The following is a 21,225-nucleotide window of genomic DNA, read 5'->3' as shown; positions in this document are numbered from 1 at the left end:
GCTTTCACGCATGTTGTCACCGTAATAATGAGATGTAAACTTGCGGCGTTCTACCTGGAGATGTTTGCGTCCTCAAACTCGGAAATCAACGCCCAAATAAATCTACAGCAGTCAGGTGGTACAACTAGAATACAACTAAGTTGTTTGCATTTATTATTATTGTAATGTTATGTGCTTTGAGACATGAGGTAATTTAATGCTGTCTCTCGTGACACACTCTGCTCTGGCTGTGCACGTTCATGTTTTAGAGGAGGCGTGGCTTTGGAGACGCTCTGAAGGGAGGGTGGGATCTTGTGCTTTCAAAGCTAGCTTACTATTGCTAGCCTCTCTGAAATTGCCAACTATACCTTTAAGATCAAATGATTTCCGTACTTCCCTCTAATCAGCAAACAGCAAATCCAATCTCTTCTTAAAGCCCCTTTTCTCCTCTCTCTAAACCAAAACCCCCTTTTGCCAGACCGTCTGTGACAAAGGCGGCCTGTAGTCGCTTGCGTTCAGTCACGAATGGTTTGGGCCCACTTGTTTTTACAAGCACCCCGTGTCAATGGTCTAGTTTATTGAGACAGGTCTCCCCTTGGCCTGTGAGGCGCTCAGCCGATGGACGGCACGGATGAGTTACCCTTGTGTATAAATAGCTTCCTTCATTAAATCAGTTGTTCTCTTAATTGAACTTAAATAAAGAATGACTTATGCCGGCCAGCTGGTTTTAATAGAGCAGACCGGCTTGTGGTGTATAAGAGGAGCATTATTTCAGTGCACCGGGCCAATTGCAGGGTGTACTGGGTGTTATCAACATAGAAGGTGAAAACAGCAGAGGCCACCAGCCAGCCTAATGCATTCTGAGGTTTCATTGGTTTATTTTCCTAACAATGAAATAAATGGTTTGGTAATTAAATATTCGCCACTGGCTTTAGACCTAATGGGAATCTATGACAAGTGTTAATGTATGGTGAAGAGGCTGAAGGGTTTGACACGAAACACGCCGTCTTCGTTTCATACTCTCACACTTTTCTCTGTCGTCTTCTAAACCTGCAAGCAATTTCGCCATGGAAGGCCAATCAAACCCCTCTGCCAGGGCACAGTTTGCATAAATCTGCTAACCTAATGCACCGAGCTCACTCAGCTGCACTGTGATACTTTTCTCCAGCCATCTTTTTTTTCTCTCAGTCTTTCTCCTCCCTGAGACAAGAATTCTTGAAGTGAGCCGTTGTTTGAAAGCGTTTTGTGGTCTCTGGCAGCAGCAGCTGATGGAAATTTGCTGAGTTGGAGCCCTGAAATGTTGCAGCTGTCTCAGAAGAGCTCGGCCACAGCTCTGAGTCTCGCTGCTTGGCCGCTGGTCAAACGAAGGGAAAGCATTGATTGACTTTCTCCTACCCTCTCTTGATTATTCTCTTTCTTGGTATCCCTTTTACGGCCAATCCCACTTTATCATATAACACTCTCTGTGTCTTTTTAACTTTCACGTTTTCAGACCCCCAGTCTAGTCCAGCTTGTAAACCAAGTAAAGCCATTACCTCATCCGTGGGTCAAAAAATGATGAAGATTCCTTCCGCCCCCTCGTATGGTGGAAATCGAATAAGGTTGCATTACTTTACCCCATGTTAACAGGACCTCCTGAACCACAGAAGGAAATGGAGAGCCATTTCTTGACCATAACTCACTCCAGAGAGATTTAGAGTTTAGGGGGAGATGCTCCAAAATAGTGTGAACTCATTTGTATGTGTGCTGCGCTCCACTAAGAGGAAAGCAGCCACTTGTCGTCTGGAGAGATTGAGTAATGCAATCCTTCACAGCCCAGCAGCACCACTGCTACATACCTCACTAATAGCAGGTTGATTATCAACAAGACTGTCCTTTAACACATTCCCGACATCTGCTTTCTGTCTAAGCGTGGAGGGTGGATACACATAGACGTTGCAGAACACTCGCACACACCACTTTCATTGTAAGTGTATTGAAAAAACACCTTCTGGTTCAGAAATTATATATACGCACATTTACTGCATGTTTGTAAAATTGTGCACACATTTACACTCAAACACTTTCATGTGCTTAAATTTAAGTATTTAGACTGTCAAACGCTGCTTCTGCTGTAAAAGACACTCACACACTCTATTTCATCCATCTATAGTATACACACTCTCAGTGATATCCTGTAGACATTGTTTGACACCATTTTGATTGAGAGAGTTTTAGACGTGCAGATAACGTGCCATATCCTCTCACTGATGAGCTCTGGGTTTTGTTAGTGGTACTTAATGGGTAGAATTTATAAACTTCAGAACTGTCCTGGAAGACCCTTTGGTCTAAGAGCAGTTATTGCAATTGGTGGGATTGAAGTCTTTTTTTGTGTGTGTGTCTTTTTGTTAAAAAAATGTTTGGTCCAATGTCTCGGTGTAGGACTGCATCCAGTGTAACATAAATTCACTCAGGCTAAAACATGTATGTAATCATGAACACACACACAAACTTTTTACCAAATGGCTCCAAAATGTCAAAATAATTTGGTCCTCACTGTGTAGATTAAATAAGCACATGCGCACACACACATACACACATTTGTATCACTATATTAGTGAGGACATTGCATAGACGTCCATTGATTTTATATCAGGTTAATTATTTTTTCTGATATATCGTGTAAGCCAACCCCTATACCCATCACAGAAACATGCAAAACACTAGATTTAAATAAAAATCGATTTATAAGCCTTTTAAAATAAAAATGTGTTCACTAGTCGGTTACCATAATATTTCACTATAGTTTAGGACATTTGGGCCTCACAATAGTTTAATCTGTACACACACACACACACTGACTGTATATACAATCTGTGTATATATAAATATATATATTAATGCATATAATTTGCTTTTTAAATGCTGACATTATCAGTCCCCTCTTTTGTTGCCTCAGACTCAACAAAATGGCAAAGCAATTTGGATTGTTTACCTACACATCAACAATGATATCAGACTATTCTAGCACTCTACCCTGCAGATGTTCTATGTAGACTTTTTTCCCCCTCTTACCCATCATAATTTTGTCTAACGCATTAAGTGAGCCAAAACTGCCATTGGTGTCCCATCCAACAAACAAAATCAAATAGTGCAAGATGCCCCTGGTCTTATGGTATTATTGACAGTCATATTAACATTAGTGCAGCAAAGCATCTCTCAGTTTTGCTTTAATGATGGCTTAAAAGCCTTACTACTGATTTACTGGTTCCCCACAAACCCACATCCGTTTGATTGACACATGCCTCCCTGGTTGTTGGGACATGTTGCTGATTGAGGCATGGCATGCGATTTCCCACTGAACCCCATCCCTGATTTTCACTCATTACAAAGCCCTCTGAAAGTCCACCGTGTCTCTTCTCAGAACTGATTTCTCCAGCTTCTCGGTTTTCCTCTCGTATGGCTCCCGCGGCCGAGGCCAGTTGCTTGGGCAGGCAACAAATGGAATCAATGTATACCCCTGGAGCAAGGTGGTTTTGATGACATTTAAAATGTTCACAACGTAAACTCTGGATATAAACATTTCAGGTCAGGAAGAGTTTAGAAATGTCTTTCATAAACATACACAAGGAAGATTTTTGACTTGTTTTTGATAGATGGCCAGTCGTGTGTTCAAAATGTAATTCAATTTGTCATCCTATGTCCTGACAGAGAGAGAGGAAGGGTATGGAAGATGCAGGAATAAATCGGAACTTATTAGATCTGACCAGATGTGTGTGTATTTGGAAGATTAAAGCAGATTGTGATATCGGCCTTTAGAGAAACTCAAAGTGCATACATATATATGCTCAAATAGAGGTTGAAAAATACAGATCTTATACATGAAGGGGATAGTATTGTTCGGTAAACACAGAAGAGTGATATAAGCAATGAATCTTTCAGTGAAAACATGAATGTTTATTTTAGCAATGTAGCCTCCTGCGACTTAGAAACATTCCATTGATTTATTTTAATTTATTGAATTTGTTGTCCAAGTTTTCTCTGATACAATGTTTAAAGTGTTTCATTTTATTTCAGTATAATGACAATTGAAATGAAATAACTTTTATGTTAGATCTTTTTTATTATTAAATAAAATGTAAATGTTTAAATCTAAACTAACTCTTATATAATGCAAGCTACTCTGTAATAAGTGGATATCATAAAATCAGTATATAAAACATTAGTTGCTGATGTCACTAGGGGTGTGTGTGTGTGTGTGTGTGTGTGTGTGTGTGTGTGTGTGTGTGTGTGTGTGTGTGTGTGTGTGTGTGTGTGTGTGTGTGTACACACAAACATAACTCCCAAAACAAACAATAAAAATGGCATAGGTATAAAGTAAATACAGTTTTTATTTACATTGTAAAAATGCAGAAAGTTTTCTGTTAGGGTGTATACAGTTAGGGAATAGAATACTGTATACAGTTTGTACAGTATAAAAGACCATTGTCTATGGAAAGTCCCCATAAAACATGGAAACCCAACTGTGTGTGTGTGTGTGTGTGTGTGTGTGTGTGTGTGTGTGTGTGTGTGTGTGTGTGTGTGTGTGTGTGTGTGTGTGTGTGTGTGTGTGTGTGTGTGTGTGTGTGTGTGTGTGTGTGTGTGTGTGTAAAAGCAGCATATTGTATCATTTTTATTCTATACTAAAGCAGGTAGGAATTCTCCTCTTTTATATTCTTATACAAACAAATATACTATATCTTATAAATAGCTTATACTTTTTTTTTTTACTGTTACAGATCATAAGATATTGGTGATGCATTGGAATTACAACTAGGCTTAATTTCCCAGCCTTGTGGTTTTAGCGTAGTGTTAAAGGACAAGGTTAGTGTTAAAACCCTACACTGTAAAAGTCTCTTTCTGCAGCTTGACCATCTTAATTGATCCTCCATTAGTGCTTTATAGACACTGTGTCCTTCGTCCTGTGCCTCTTTTATAGATACTAATAAAATGTTCAAAGTCCCTGTGCAGCTCCTTATCATGCAGCAGTGTTTTTATGCCCTGCTTACACCGGGAGTGTGACTCTGTCTCTCTACTGTACAGTCTGATGATGAGGGTACGGTTTCACGGCCCCTGCCTTCATGCCGCAGCCTGGCACCATTTTATGACTGGAAAAAGAGAAAGAGGAAAAGAGAGAGGCATTAAAAAAGAGATATATAAAGACGGGATGGGGTGGGGGGATGCATGGAAAAATAAGCAAACTTTATTTTCTAATTTGTACAAATATGTTTATGCTAAATGATTTTATTAAATACACACATTTCACAAAAGCATTTACCGTTTTCCCAAAGTTATATAAATAAAGCTTATTTCATATATGGCTGACTCTGGTTCCTTGGCCAAGCAGCGCACTGGAGGAAATAGTGATTATAATGACAGGCCTCTGATTTCAGTCTGTGCGCATTGAGTTACTTGTTGTTATTGGTTTAAATCCTATATTTCCGTTTCTACAAAAAAAAAAAAAAGTGAAATATGGTGGAATTAATAACTCTAGAAGGATATGATGTGAGCAATTCCTGTATGTACACGACTGTAAATGATAAAAGCGGACCTTGTCCTGTGTATCAACAAGTGTAGTATCTCCAGTGCTGCTGCAGGGAATTATGAAGTTTTGTGGCTCAGTTATGACAGACTAAGAATAAGATCATAGAACATCATTATATCACATTTACGTATTTATATATTTCCAATGCGCAGCTGCATGATGACAATGTTCACAATGATGCATTTTGCTTGAATGTTTTTGCAGATGGTGAGACTTGTTTTTAGGTCAGTCACTGAAGGTTTTGAACTGACTTTTAGATTTTTAAGTTTGTTCACAATGAGAAATGCGCTGTAGATCACTGAAAGTTATGCACTTGTTATTTATTTTTATTATTAATTTATTTATTCTGGTTGCATAAACTGCTTAGAATGGTTTTACGAGAGAGTCATCTAATATTTTTCTTTAAGACTGGTCACAAATTTTAAAACTCAATAACATAAAAAGGTAGATTGGTCTAATTTGAATCTGAAAAGTTAGACTCATTATCCCTAACCAACTGCTAGCTGGTCTGACTATAGTTCTTAAGTCACAGTCTTAACATAGTATGTTTATGCAACTGGCCCCAGAACAGCAAATTGTGTGGAAGCAACAATGTGTAATCAGTGTGTGTTTGGTATTGAACAACTGTTTCTGTGAATTTTATGTTTTTTAGAAAAGTTACAATGTTTATCAAAATAATATTTATGCATTGTGGGGAAAGAAGGGATGAGAAAGTGTTTGTAAGTGTGTAAATATGGTGCATTGGGTGTAATGTTTTGATTTATTAACCCAATCTCCTTTGTTATATCAACTCAAATTTTTTATTTCAATGAACTCAAAATTTTAAGACAACCAGGTAACTTACTTTAAGTTAAACCAACAATATTTTTTTTAAGTGTAGTTTTCTGATTTGGTCCACAATCCAACAACCTATAGCAGCCCTGTAGCACATATAGTAGGCTATATTAGAGTATATTATCTTGACGTAGTCTTGCTTTCCAAGAAGAGATGCAAGAACAACTAAACCTAAGTGAATAATTTGCTTAAACACCTTAAGCCCCTTTCAAACTAAATTACAAAATCAAAGTAGCACTTACAAATAATTATGCTTGTGTTTTTGAATCATAGTACGAAGGAAAACAACAATTAACAGTGAAAGTTCCCTCATTCACTAACTTTGTCGATTCGCTCTGATAGGAGAGGAAGTATCTGTTTACATTGTGATTACGACAATTTTGCTGTCGCGAGGCAGCAAATTCAAACCAGTCGCGAGGCTAGATTACTCCAGACAACATGAAGCCCGTATACGGCCGCGCACATCCAGTCCTCCGCCATCGGCTGCGATTTCTTCAAAGTAAAATAAACCTTTATACATAATTACAGAGAATTCTGTATATTTTTCTGTCCGTTCCCCTCTAACAAAAAGGGTATATTTTAAGGGCCAAGCATGTCACGCTTAACCACCGGCCTACAAAGTAGATCACACATCGGAGGACCTGACCCGAGTCTCTTGTTTATTCAGAGCAAATTCTAGAGAGAGGGTAAAAGGAGCCCTATTCAGTGCACATTCCAAATCGCATGGACTGTCATATTTAGACAGTTCATATATCCCCGCTTCAGAGTTGCCATGTCGTGAAAACATTATCAAAGTAAATATTATGACTGTAGACAGGTTCTTTTATGCAAAGAGCGCTAGTGTGAAGTCGGGTCCAATCTTCGGGCCTTGGGCCGTGAACATGAAAGCACTGAGGTCGCTTAAAAGCATCACTGAGTAATCAGCCGGGTCTTGATTGCGTTATTATTCTGTGCTACTGTTTTTCTTATCAGTCAGTCAACATTTTATGTCAGGAAACAAGCTGGAGAGACGCGTTTGGCTGTGTGCCACGTAGAGCTGTAAGCATGCACCTCAGAAACCCCACACGTGTGCGTACGGTGAGATCTGGACAGTGTCCCCGTGACCAGAGAAGGATGTGAACAATTACCAATTCTCAAAACACTACTTTACCGTAGTTAAATGTATTACACGCCTTACACCCGCGGCTGCGGCCCTCTCTCGCTGCAGCCTGGGATACGTGGACCTTACAGAAATCCAGCCACCTTCAACAGGCACAGTCTACTGCAATTAACCAATCATCATAATCATCATCATCATTACCATCATCATCATCATAATCATAAACTCACTGAACGTGCTTTGTACAAGCCAATGTTAGTTTTTGTTTTATTTTCACTTCTCTTATTGGGAGAGAATTTTTATATATGAAAATATCCAAACACCGTTTTGGTTTTACAGACATGGTGTAACAAGGTACAAAAAAATATATATATATATATATCTTGCTTATAGTTTGATTTGACCTATTAATGGATGTTTAATTATAACATCATCCTTTATATTTAAATGTTAAGTATCACGGCTGAGCAGACGGAGAGGGTTTATAACATTACTTTATGTAAATTTACTGGACACACTGAGATAATAAGTGCATAAACTACATTTGACAGAGCTCTGAGAGTGACTAATACATACACACACATCGGCTGTTATGTACGCCTATATTTTAGAGTTTGTTAGCCTGTTTATGTATTTGCATGTATTTTATTGAACCAAAAATTTACTCACCCTCATGTTGTTCCAAACATGTATGACTGTCTTTCTACTATACGGAACACAAAAGAAGATATTTTGAAGAACGATTCAGCTGTTTTTGTCCAAAACAGCATTAGACCCCCTTTGACTTTTTGGTCAAGAAAAGACATCTTTTATGTTCCACAAAAGAAAGAAAACGTTGAGAAGAGTTGTAAATCATGACAGAATTGTCATTATTGGGTGAACTCCCTGTATTTTACTTACTTTATGGGGATGGGGAGGAGATAAAAAGTACAAGTGACTACCACAATAAATGAAAGCACAAAATGTATTTGTCTATCATTTCCAGTTCGTGTTAACAACCCAGTGCGGTATTGTAACACAGCACTCTACTTGATGCCAATTTACACAGTTTAGAAATATGCAGTATAGATTTCTAAAATAGGCCTTGTTTAATTTGTAACAAGCAAATAGCCTATAGGAAAACTAAAGTTTGACGCATAAAAAAAGGGGAAACCACACATTGAAACACCACCCTTAAACCCCGCTCTCCACGCAAAACGGGCTAATAATTAATTGTTGATAATAAGGCTATTCCATACACAGCACTGAGAGTTTTATATAACTTAATCTTGTTCGGGGGAAAATATCCACAATATTCTATATGTTTCGGAACTGCATCTGCGTGTGGTAGACATGGCATGCCCCTGCACATAAAACCTCTGCAATAAGTCCGCATGAAATAAATACAGACACAATCCCTCCGGCCACGTGGGTGTCCAACTGTAATCCCAACTGACTGATCCACTCCGTATTCAATATGGGGAGTAATTGGCCCTCAATGCGAGGAAATGCGCGGCGCAGCACACAGGCCCCAGTGACACTCGCTGCTGTAGCGCTGGAAAAGGCGGAACTAGCTCATTTCGATCCTGGATTTAAGAGATGAAACTAATCCTGGTTGCCACAAATCAAAACCTGGACTGTAGCCTAATTAGTGAACGCGGATATGGCTCCATGCATCAGAGACAAGTTAAACAAACAATTATATCTGTACTACAGAACCGCTTCTCGGAAGCTCAAGTTAAACCGTCGGTCGTCTGACACACGCACATTAATAAAGCTAATTTACTGAAGCTGGCAGACGCAATAAGAAACGAAACGCAGCAGTGTTTATTGCGATTTTTTGGTGATGAATATTGGCGCTTTTGGGAATAGAATGAACATTTAAATGACAACAAACAAACAAACACTGAAAATAAATGGTTTTAATCTGGTAAATGCTCTAAAAAAATGGTAAAAAAGCAAATTGTTTAATAATAATGTAACAATCATTTAAAATAATAGCTAATTATAATGTCTATATAATTATTAGGCTATTCAGCATTTATCCTATGTTTCTAAAATTACGTCCAACCTACGTAAGCAAAAATGCAATAATAATAACAATAACCTATTAAAAAACAGGCTATTGTTGTTGTTATTATTATTATCATTATTGCATTTTTGTTTACGTAGGTTGGACGTAATTTTCTATCAGTTTCTATGTAACAGATCTCTCAGGTTTAAATGTGGGCATTTTAAATGGTCGCAATCTGAGGTCGTTTCTGATTTATGGACAGTCAACGGGATTGCGGGCGCCGTTTACACTCAATCACTAGTTGAAGCTCCTCCGACAGCACGGTAAACTGAGGGCATAATGTGTCCACTTGGGCTAAAAGCCGGTGTACGGTTGCATCGCAGTAGCATCTGCCTAATAGATATTGCAGAGACTGAACACAAATGGGCTTCGTATATCACTTCACACCGCTCACAGGTAGAGTCTGTCTGTATAAATGCTTTATCTTAAGTTATCTCTAAATGGCCCGCTTTAACCGTCCTGATGAAAACAATCACTGAGAGTAATGTGTTTAGCTTTAGCTTATTTTACAATTTAACATCCGCTTATACCGAAATAAGGATCCACGCTGTAGTCTAAACATTGCACGTGTTATTCACGATTCTTGAAAGATAAACTAGGCGAAATCTACATGTAGCAAATATAAGAAATCCGCTTTATTTGTCGTTCGGCTGTTAATATCTAAACCTAAACTCACTCATTCAGTTAGACGCTTTCCAGAGCGCAGTTTTAATGATTGTTGTCAAATCATATGATTAATGACTCCACAACTGCAGCATTAGCTGGAACAGTGAGTTTTTTTTATTTTTTTTACTTTTTTTTGTTCTATGGCACAGAGTAAGAAAGTATTTGCTTATAATATAAAACAAAACCAGCAAAAATATATAATTACATTGAAAAGATTGGAATAACAAAATTATTAATTTTGAGGTGTGTATGTGTGTGTGCAAAAGTTTGATTTAATTAATCATCCTCAAATCACTAAACCTCTAAATTAGAGCAATTCTGGAGATAATTAGTCATGCATTAAGTCCTTTGCTGAGACCAATATAATCTGGTTTTATTGCTTTACATCTGTGGTACAGAGTTACAAATAATTCTCATTTGAATATTATGCAAATTCCCAGCAGGCATCACACACATCCTCAGGGTAGCTTTGAGAAATAATTAAAACGAATGAATACATATAAACACTCATTGCATACAATAAATTTAAACAATATTTTCAAAAACACAATTCATGATGATGATTTGCATTGCTGCAGGCGGCAATGGTTTGTAAATAAAGGTGTTTGTGAGCAGGTGTAGAGGGGGAGTGTTAGTGTGTGTGTGTGTGCGTGTGTATGAGAGAGAGAGAGAGAGAGATGCTTCACTTGTGGTATCCATGGTCATGTACAGGTTACTGAAGGTTACTGTCTCTCTTGTGTCAGTGTGCAGGTTACTGTTTCTGTGGTCACATTGGCCTCTATAGGTTTAAGTGTGTGTGTGTGTGTGTGTGCACGTGGCCTGGTAAATCCTTATTGTCCTAGGGACAAAATGTGTGCACAAAGATGGCAATATCCGAAATCCTTGTCCTTGTGGGGACATTTTTTGGTCCCCGTGAGGAAAACGGCTTATGAATCATACAGGCTAAAGTGATGTTTGTTTTTTTTAAATGTAAAATGGGTAAGGGTTAGTAAGGAGATAGAATATACAGTTTGTACAGTATAAAAATGATGGAAAGTCCCCATAAAACATGAAAACACAACGTGTGTGTGTGTGTGAGTGCAGACTTTGGCTCAGTCTTATTCTGATATATTACCATTTGATCCTTCAGTTTCCTGCCATTGATCAAGCCCCACCTATTCAGCTGATGGGCCAGAGGAGAAACCCGATCACCTAACAAGAAAGAAGCAGAGGAGAGAGGAAGGAGAAAATGAGAGAAATGGTACAAGCCTTCACCACAGCCTCCTTTTCCCTTCTTACCTAAAATACATCCCACTCTGTGCATCTCAGTGTTTCTGTACCGACTTTAGATTTACACATAATTCATCAGCGGCAGCTTGTCACCATAAGCTGCCTGTGATTCACATTCAGAAATGCTACCAGGCGACTAAAAATATTATCCTTATTTAGCATCTTCCCAACTTGTACGAAGTGTTGCAGTGATCGCACACAGCAAAACTGTCTCGTATATATGTCGCTAAACCACAGACAGGCATTTCGGTATCATATTAACTCGATGATTATTAGCTGACACATCTGTCATTAAGTCAAATATCAGGAGAGTGGCAATTATAGTCTGTGGATTCCTTTTACACTGACATACATCATCCTCATCTTCTCTTTTACACATACACACACACACAAACACTGAGAGACTGAGTGACAGTAGATCAACTAGCCTGGCCCCGTGGAGGTCATAACCCACACCATCTGGATCTGATCGAGCTGTGCACAGAAAGGTGCTGCGTTTGCAAGGTATAGCCCCTTTAGCAGTGGGAACCTGCTACGCTCTTGCTCTCATATTCGACTGTTGAAGCTGGGCATCCCAATGCATATTCATACTTTGGTACTACTGAAAGACGAGTGTAATGTTTGGAACTGCTAGTGTATGGAAAATTCAGATGCTGGCAGGTTTAATGTGATGATTTAGCCATCCAATGTAAATGTACAAAACATTATATTCTCCCATGTGAGGGGATAAGAAAACAATGACAGACTTTTAGGTCTTTTTTGTGTAAAAGAAAACGTTAACGTGTGTCTGTCGGGAAGCTGTTCAAGTCTATGCTTGGCCTGAGAGAGCTCAAGTCATTCACTCCAGCGGTGTAGCTGTCAATTACTGTCCTTATCGGCTTACAACTGGGGAAGGTGAGCGAGCGACAAACCTCTCTTTGAGGTTTTAGGTTACACAATATGGTAACAACAAACTGTCACTGGGCTTGAGAGGCCTCATCGAAGAACCTGGGGAAATTCCGCCCCGGGTCAATGCACGTAGTGTCTGATTCCAGGAGTTTTGGGTGAGATTATCTCTTTGCAATGAACTTAAACTTCAAAATCTGCGCTAGTTGACCAATATCCACAGTGTTGGATTGAGCTAAAGTCTTTTTTTCCCCTCTTGTTGACCGGATTTTTTTTTCTGTGGACTGATTGAGCACCACTGAAGTAAATCTGTGGCACTTTAAATGCTGACGGATACGTCTCACACCCGATGATATATAAAGTTGGGTCTCAGTGGACCATGTCCTTCTGTGGAGTCTCGTGGTGCCCTTGTCACAACGCCACTGACAAATGATCAGGCTCAAATAACGGCACACTGCCGCTGTCAGTTCCACAGAGACATCTAAACAATATTTTGATGAAACTAAATTAAGCGTGTAAACGTTACACTCTATTCTACCTGTCACTGCTGTTGCATTTCACATTTCTTTCTCTTTGTATATAACTTCTGAATTACTTAGCCTGAGAGTAAGCGAACAGAGTCAGGCTCTCGGGAGGGACATAATGCATGTAGATGGGAAAACTGTGCCAATTTGAATCTTAAAAAAAATGAACTCATTAAATAGGGTAGTTTTGCCACTATAGTTTCGCCAGAGTTCTAGATAGCTATTTTTAAGATGAATATTTTTACTATAATATGCTGATGTTTATGCTTTTTGTAGCATTTTTGTACAATTACATCCTAATTAAATCTTTAAAGACTTATAGGATATAGCCCACACTATGAAAAATGAAAACTTCTGTCATCATTTACTCTTTCTAATAATGTTTGACTTTATTTCTTATGCAGAACACATAAGAAGATATTTTGAAGAATGTTGAGCAAACAAACAACATTGGAGCCCATTGACTTCGATTGTATGGAAGAAAAAACACTGAGACTGTTTTTAAAAAAAAAAAATATATATATACTTTTATATTTCACAACAGAAAGAAAATAATACAGTTTTGAATCAACAGCAGGGTGAATAAATGACAATAAGGTTTGTTTTGGGTTGCAGGAACAGCTTAACTGGCATGATGAAGGGCATACATTATTATTTAGATAATGAAACTCACAATAAATCACATAAAACTATGATAAAGTCAGATACTGGTGTTTAATTATATATTGTTTAGCAAAGAAACCTCTTAATTGTGCAGTATTGTTGTCATATCAGATTATTTCCTATTATGTAAAGACGTAAGAAATACTTTTACTAGTATGTTTTTGGTATTTAAAGGTCAAAATATGAATTCTTGGACAAAATAAAGCATTTTTTGAATGCATTTTTTTACAGAAAGCAGTAAATTAAAATGTTTTTCACTAACAAGCTATAAAGTATATCAACTTTTATGTTTGCTAAATTTATTCACTAGTGATTCCTGCCAATGTCAATGTATCAAGTTATATGGAAGATATGAAGGTACAATTACCAGATACAAACCATCTCAATTGTATATTTAGTTTAAAACAAAACATTGCTGCAAATGATCTGTCTGCAAAGGTCTGTTAATAACCTGTTTCTAATTGGTTGAAAAAAAATGTCGCCGTTGACCAAAGATCACTTAGTCTAAAGCATCAATGGTCGCCATTGTTGGTGAGGAAAAGCTGAGAGCGCATGAAAGACATGGGAAGCAATAAAACCACCCAAGGGCTCAGATTTCTTCCTCTTTATTCATATCTCCCTCCAAAGCAATTATCCATTTAGTTTGCTAATTTAGCTTTTCCTTTAAGTCTAGCATGAAGCAGGGTTGAAATTAAGACCTCAAACGGAGAAAATACATCTTATCAGAACACACCAGCCTGCCCTCACAATGATAAGTGATGGTTATTACTCCAAGGGTCATTTCGCTGTTTATGCTATTTCACAATATTGTTAAGCGGCTCGTATTTTACATGTGACAAAACATGAGTCTGTATCTTTTCAGCAGAATCTTAAAGTAAATAAACGGGGCCCTACCATAGCACTCCCCTACTGAGAGCAGCTAAGATTGCCCCATCACTCTTTATTATTTTTTCTACTTCACTCCTTGCTTTTATGCATTTTATTAAGAGCTGTAAAGCTAAGCGTCTTTTGTATAAAATATATACAAACTTCATTTTATGAGACCACAAGCCACAATTTCACTGTTTAACAAGAAAATAAGTTGAAGTGAAAAAAGTCACATTGCTCAGCTCCATCTAGAAGGCATTTAAAATGTCACTGCATCTGACCAAAGATATCTTTAACAGCATCGATGCATCAACAAAGGCCGGATAGTCGGGCTAATGTAAGACTAATGCAGCATGCGGGAGCTTGTTTTTATTACCGCGCAGCCCAGTGTTTGTGCAATTTCTCGATTTTCTAAAGCCCACGTTGACAGGCCCACTCTTTGAGCCAAGCCCCAGCAGATGTCCAAACATCGGTTAAAGTAACCAGCAGGACCCGTGCACCCAGTGCACAGAAGAAAAAAAAACATGGTGGCCAAAGCGGAATAACTCCAATGGAATAGCCAATAAGTTCACACATCCAGGAAACAGAGAGTTTAATGTAATGTTGTGGTTTAACAGATATAAACAAAGCAGACATCTTCAGCCCAGCGTAATCCTGAGAGGACTCCTTTATGTGACTTTCTTTGCAGGAAACGTTGTGATGAATCACTTGACCTCTGATCCGTAGGCAGCGAGGGAAGTGTGTGCGTATGGGTTTCTGAGCCGTTCAACCAAAGTAAGTGTATTGCAGTATGTAGAGTGTGAACAAACATTTTTCTTGTTCCATAAACAAATACTTGTATACACTCAAAATACCTGTTCAATATTTTTTTGTGGAAACTGATACTTTTTTGATTGATCTAATGGGTTAGTTTTATCATTCTAAAAAATGAAATCATTTTACTCACCCTCATGTCGTTCCATATAATGGTGTCGTTCATAAAATTGAGGTTAAACCACTGGAGTCACATGGAATACTGGATCTCTATGGAGGGACAGAAACCTCTCAGATTTCATAAAAAATATCTTCATTTGAACAAATGGTCTTACTGGTCTTAATGGCCGAAGATGAACAAGGGTCTTACTGGTTTGGATCGACATAAGGGTGAGTAATTGATGACAGAATTTTCAGTTTTGGGTTAACTAAACCTTTGCTGATTTATAAATGTTACTGACCCCAAATGGTAGTGTGTGTGTGTGTGTGCGTATGTACTTCTATCTGAGATGCTTTAAATTATCTATAATGTGCCTTAGACTTATTTTGAGCTTTTTGTAGTGTGTGTCATAATACAGGCACTGTAAAAAGTGAACAGTTGGATCAACTTTAAAAAATTACTTCAATTGGTAACACCTAAAGAAATTAAGTTTTCTCAACTTAAATTATCACGGTTTATCGTGAAAAACGTGATAATTTAAGTTGAGAAAACTTAATTTCTTTAGGTGTTACCAATTGAAGTAATTTTTTTAAGTTGATCCAACTGTTCACTTTTTACATTGCAGAAAAACTAAGGTCTGAATAATGAGAAGTTCTATTTTTGTCTAATTGCTAAACATTACTTTTTTTGTGTTCCCTTTTTTCATGAAAATAAATATATAAACAAGAAATCATTAGAGTGACCTTTCTTGGTGTTTGCTTTTGATCCTGTCTGCCTCCTAATGTAGAGTTTGAGGAAATGATCCAATAAAACAGGATCGTCTGTCTAAGAGCAAGACAGCTATGAGCAAATCAATATGATACTGTATACTTCAGTGTTGACTCACCTCAGAGCAGTTCTTCAGCCTGTGCTCCTATCTGAGGGATTAATAAATGTGTAAATGTTATACTTTACTTCTACTTACACATCTATCTATCTATCCTTACAAAAACCCTGGGTTGATGTACAACAAATATATTTAATTGATATGTATAATGTCATACAATGCCTTTTGCTTTCTGCTCCCTTGCTGTGAAAAAAATTATAATAATCAAAACAAGAGGTTTTAAGTTTTATGTAGTCTAGTCCAGCAGGTCTAGTCATCCTATGGTCAACAGTTTTTAACATTTTGTTTATGAGAAACAGGAAATAATGATATAGTTCAGACAAACAATCTGATTTTCAAACTCCCTTTGCAAGTTATCATCATCATCATCATCATCTTTTTTGATGAAGTCCTAGTCAGACTTAATTATGGCATAAATATACTGATTGTTCCATACAGCAGATTTTTCCGTTTAGGAGGGAAACTATATATCAAAAGCAGAAATTTTCACTCTTCATAACCAATTTATGGTAATTGTCATATTGATGAAAAGGCAGTTATGAAATCTGTTTTTGTAAATGTCAGGTTTTCATTTCAGTGCAACCCACTGCACAGACTTTCATGTCATGGTTCTCTATTATTTGTTTTTCCACTGCCTGTTGGGTATCTCGGCACAGGACAGTGATGCTTTCGTTTGTTTGGGCCTCCACTGAGGATGAGAAGCTCGTCTGAATCAGTCATTGTTTGTTTAGTCGCTATCTACCCTCCATATTTGGTTTACAACTAAACTTTGCAACGTGAACTCTCTGCATCAAAATGATGGTTCACTTGAGCAAACCAAAAACAGATCTGAAACAAATTTATGTGATGTTAGTTTTCAAACTTGCTCTCTTAAAAAGCACAAAAACATGCAATTGTAAAAGCCCCAGGTTTGGATGTTAACCAAAAATACTCTATAATAATCTAGCCTTACTTCAAATATCTGTACATGTTTTTTGCTATTGCATTGGAGAATGAAATAAACGCAGAGAGAAGTGTAACTGTAATCTTGGCTGTAGGGACCCAAGGCCGTGCCGTTGTATCCCCAACAAGTCATCAGGATCAAGTTGCTATCCACTGAGGGGATTCAGAGAGGATTGAGTGTTAACCATCATGGCTTCCCTATAAACATGCAATCACACTGACACAGAGCCTATTGTGCAAAGGAGCAGAGAAAGTATGGACAATAGGGAAATGTTGGATGGAGAGAGAGATTGCAAGAAAGTGAGAGTTGAAAAAAGCTAAAAAAAAAGACGATAGGAAGAAAGTGAGAGAGTGACTGAGACAGAAAGGGAAAGGGAGCTCTGTGTGGATGGATGGGCCTGCAGGCCGTAGGGACTGGTGTAACAGCCTCTCGCTCTCAGGTGTCCAGTCGATAACTGATGCATTAGTCTAGAGCTCTTTGCCGGTTTTGGGTTTAAACACACATTTTCTTAATACAACATGACCCCATTTCCCTCTCTCATTAATCATGAAACACAGTTAGACTGGCCCATTCGGTCTCTGACAAAGGGGGCAAACCTACTGTTGAACCCCTTTCACACTGCTCACATTGACTCTTATGTGCCTGTTGACTGATGTTCTTCTAATACACAGAGTAACTCAAAGTTAAACTATGCATTCATTTATGTGCTGATTTGTGACCTCAATATACAAGTTTTCATATTTGTTTATATTTATATTTCCTGTTAAGCCCAAACCTGGACATCCATGAAGGGATAATACGGAGCAACTGGCTACAGCATCTCTTAAGGTACAGAAAAAGTCTTAAAATACATCTGCCTCATAAACAAATTCCTGTGGTTTGTAAAAGTTTCATGAAGGTTTGTCTACAGACATCCGTGACACATGCACATAGCTATAAGACACAAGTGAGCGAGGATTTCAGGTCAGACTTTGTCATGGATTCTAGTTGTTTGCTGTTTGCCACTGGTGTATTTCCAGCCACCCACACAAGCTCTTACCCAGCAGCCCTCAGTCCTTTGGTATAGTCACATGTGTCAGATGTTCCACTGTGACTAAACATTTCTGCTCCCATTGGTGTACACAGTTTGAATTCCTCACTTCATGTTATAAACTTGTTTATGAAAGTAAACACTGTGCCTTACGGACACAGGTCATGATCATTATCCATAATTTCAACAAAATGGTGCAGGCAGGACTTCAGAACAGAGAGTAAAATGAATTCTGCTAATTCATAAAGAAAAATCCCCATGTTGCCAGTGACAAAAGTCTGTTGTTAATTTTTATATATTTTATCAAAAGACCACAAAAAATGCCAAAACCATAAAAATAAAGTGAACATACTATACCAGTCAAATGTCTGGACACACCTGATTTATATATATTTTATTATATTTTTAATAATAAAATAATTTTAAATAAATTGCATTGTTATTATTATCAATTATTAAAAATTTATATAAAATATTTTTTTTTTTGTCAAGGTAAAGGTTGGCTTTTTTGCAGAGTTAAAATGTTTTGGTCATTGCATAATGTCTATACTTCCATATGTGTAGTTTCATAGCTTGATGATTTAATAGCAAAAGTAATAGCAAAGAATTTTGTATCTAACTTTTTTTGGTAACTAATCAAGTTATGTATTGCACTTGCATTTGTAATATACTTTATTTTTAATATTTTAATTATATATATATATTAAAATTAAAAAAAAATATTTAAAAATATTCATAATTTTTTATACATTTTTTTCAGTAATACCTATTTGTAGTGTGCTGTTGAAAAAGACATGTAAACACATCAGTCTAATGAGCTGTCATTATTCCCACAGTATAGACTGATGAGAGACTGTGACCAGTACATTCATCTTGTGTTCTCAAAGACTACAGAGCTGAACCTGGGTGAGGTCAATACTGCCGTACTCTCTGTGGGTTAAAGCTGCATGTGTGAGTGACTAGCGGCAGCTCTATAAAGGCTTGTGAGATTGTGCAGGAAATAGAGGAAACTGGAGTCTGAGGGAGACTGGGAGACGGAGGCCACAGCAGAGCAAGGAGGAACAGGTCAGATTGGGTTTACTGGCCTGTCAGTCTGTCAGTGATACCCCCACTGCATCAGTCTGTCAGCACTGCGTACAACACACACACACACACACGGGACACGTGCGCAAAACTTAAAAATACCCTTTTCATAACTAATTTTCAGAGTGCTGCAAAATGTCATTTTCCAGCTAACCTAATTGAGATATAATATAATATAAAACAGAGCTTGCTGATTAACACCCATTCTGAGTAGTTGCAAATATTGTGGATTTTAAATTTGTTTTGGAAAGCTGTGTGTGTCATCATCAGTGGCAAAAACTTTGGAGAAATTCAATCCAAAACTGTGGCCGTATCGATGAGAGACAGGATGTTGCGGGAGAAGCAACACCATGTACACAGATACCTTTCGTGATACTGTGAATGTCTTCCAATATACACACTCATACACACACCCCCACAACACACTCTCAGAGATGGTATTTCAATACACAGACTGGGCAGTATGGAGCGCTTTCTGTCTGTGTGGTTTCCTGTGAAAGTTTAGCAGCTGATTTTACCATCGACCACAACAATAGGCCTGACACCAAATACTCCTAAACACACACACACACAAACACACACATACAGAAAAGATGAGACCGAGAGAGAGCTCAGTGGATGTGTGTTGTTTTACAAGGTCAATAAGATCAGAATGTTATCTTGATATGTAGCCGACCCTTCTTTCAAAACATTGCTTATTACCTATTAAGGCATTAAGTTAAATAGTTCATAATTGTCTGATAATCTGCCCTCTGCCACCATATTCAATATCATGATTTGTGAAGTTCCATCATTGTTGTCTTCTGTCTACTCAGGGACACTATCTGGCTGTGAACCTGCTGGACAGATCAATTTAGACCTTGAGATTCTATCGATACCAATCCCCATGTAGCCTCTTACCCAGTAAAGGCCACTTAAGCACAAGAGGTCCCATCAAGTTAACATTGATTCCATCATCAATCACCTTCTGGATGGACGGACAATGGGCTATTTTAAAAGTTGCAAAGCCCATGTGTAATGTCGGATGGCCAGACACTGAGGTAACAGTGGCAGTATTTTAAGCATGGTGCTGTGTCAATAGTTGTAATGTTAGCTACATGCTACGTACGTGTACATGTACATGCACTTTAAACGATTGATTTCTGTCAGACTAAAGCGATAAAAAATTTAAATAATTTGAAAAGCACTTTAGTACTGTATATATTACAGATATTAGGGGTGTAAGAGTACATGTATTCGTCCTGAACCGTCACGGTACGGTCGATCCACACTCCAATCCAGAAGTAATGCAACACTGTTTGCTAACCACCACAACAGGAAAAAGAGCAGAAGAAGAAGAAGAAGAGACGATCTACGGGCCAACCCAAAACCAGCGTTCAGGTGGCAAGCAAGAGCTTGCTATATACACTGAGTTTTGATTCATTTTTGTGACGCACTCCACAGACTTCACAGAAAGAAAACCAGGACGACAGACAGCTGTGTTTTTTTTTTTTTTTTACAAAAGCACAATGTTTCATTTTTATTGTGAGTATACACAAATAAAAATAGACCCTTTACAGTTTCAAATGATGTTTATCTGAGTATTTTAAGTTGTTTCCGCTGTCATAATGAGACAAAATCATTTGGCATTGTGCCGAATTACTACTGTCCAGTGATGAAATATGCTTATCCTGGAAATGGGAAGCTTCATTTGCCGCTTCATTCGCTGTCTCCTCATGGGAATGTGAAGTAGACTCAGATGTAGATGGCACTTTTTCTTCCCCTCACTCATCTTTCCGTGATTTCTTGAAAAAGTATAATATTGAACTGTGTGTATCTACCATTGTCACCGCATGTTAATGAACTCTCACATGCAAAGAAAGCTAATCCTTACACAAGTTACTGTACTGTATCAACTACCTCAGGGGGGACTAAATGCCGCTCGGTGTAAAAAACTGTAATTTGCACTATTGTCTGTTCAAAATAACT

General features: G+C 37.9%; 1 long non-coding RNA gene across 1 annotated transcript in view; it reads right to left on the bottom strand.

Moving 5' to 3' along the window:
• Nucleotides 1–4,566: 4,566 nt before the first annotated feature.
• The window catches only part of LOC311279848, a 33,362-nt gene continuing 16,703 nt past the window's right edge, over nt 4,567–21,225 (bottom strand). The window contains exons 2-3 of the long non-coding RNA XR_014625592.1: nt 11,309–11,385; nt 4,567–5,105 (exon numbers count right to left, since the gene is read on the bottom strand). This is a non-coding gene — a long non-coding RNA (uncharacterized lncRNA). The remainder of the gene's footprint in view (nt 5,106–11,308; nt 11,386–21,225) is intronic.

The sequence above is a fragment of the Rutilus rutilus genome (genome assembly GCF_951802725.1).
Source record: "Rutilus rutilus genome assembly, chromosome: 20".
Classification (NCBI taxonomy): domain Eukaryota; kingdom Metazoa; phylum Chordata; class Actinopteri; order Cypriniformes; family Leuciscidae; genus Rutilus; species Rutilus rutilus.
This window is presented reverse-complemented; position numbering and strand designations above follow the sequence as displayed.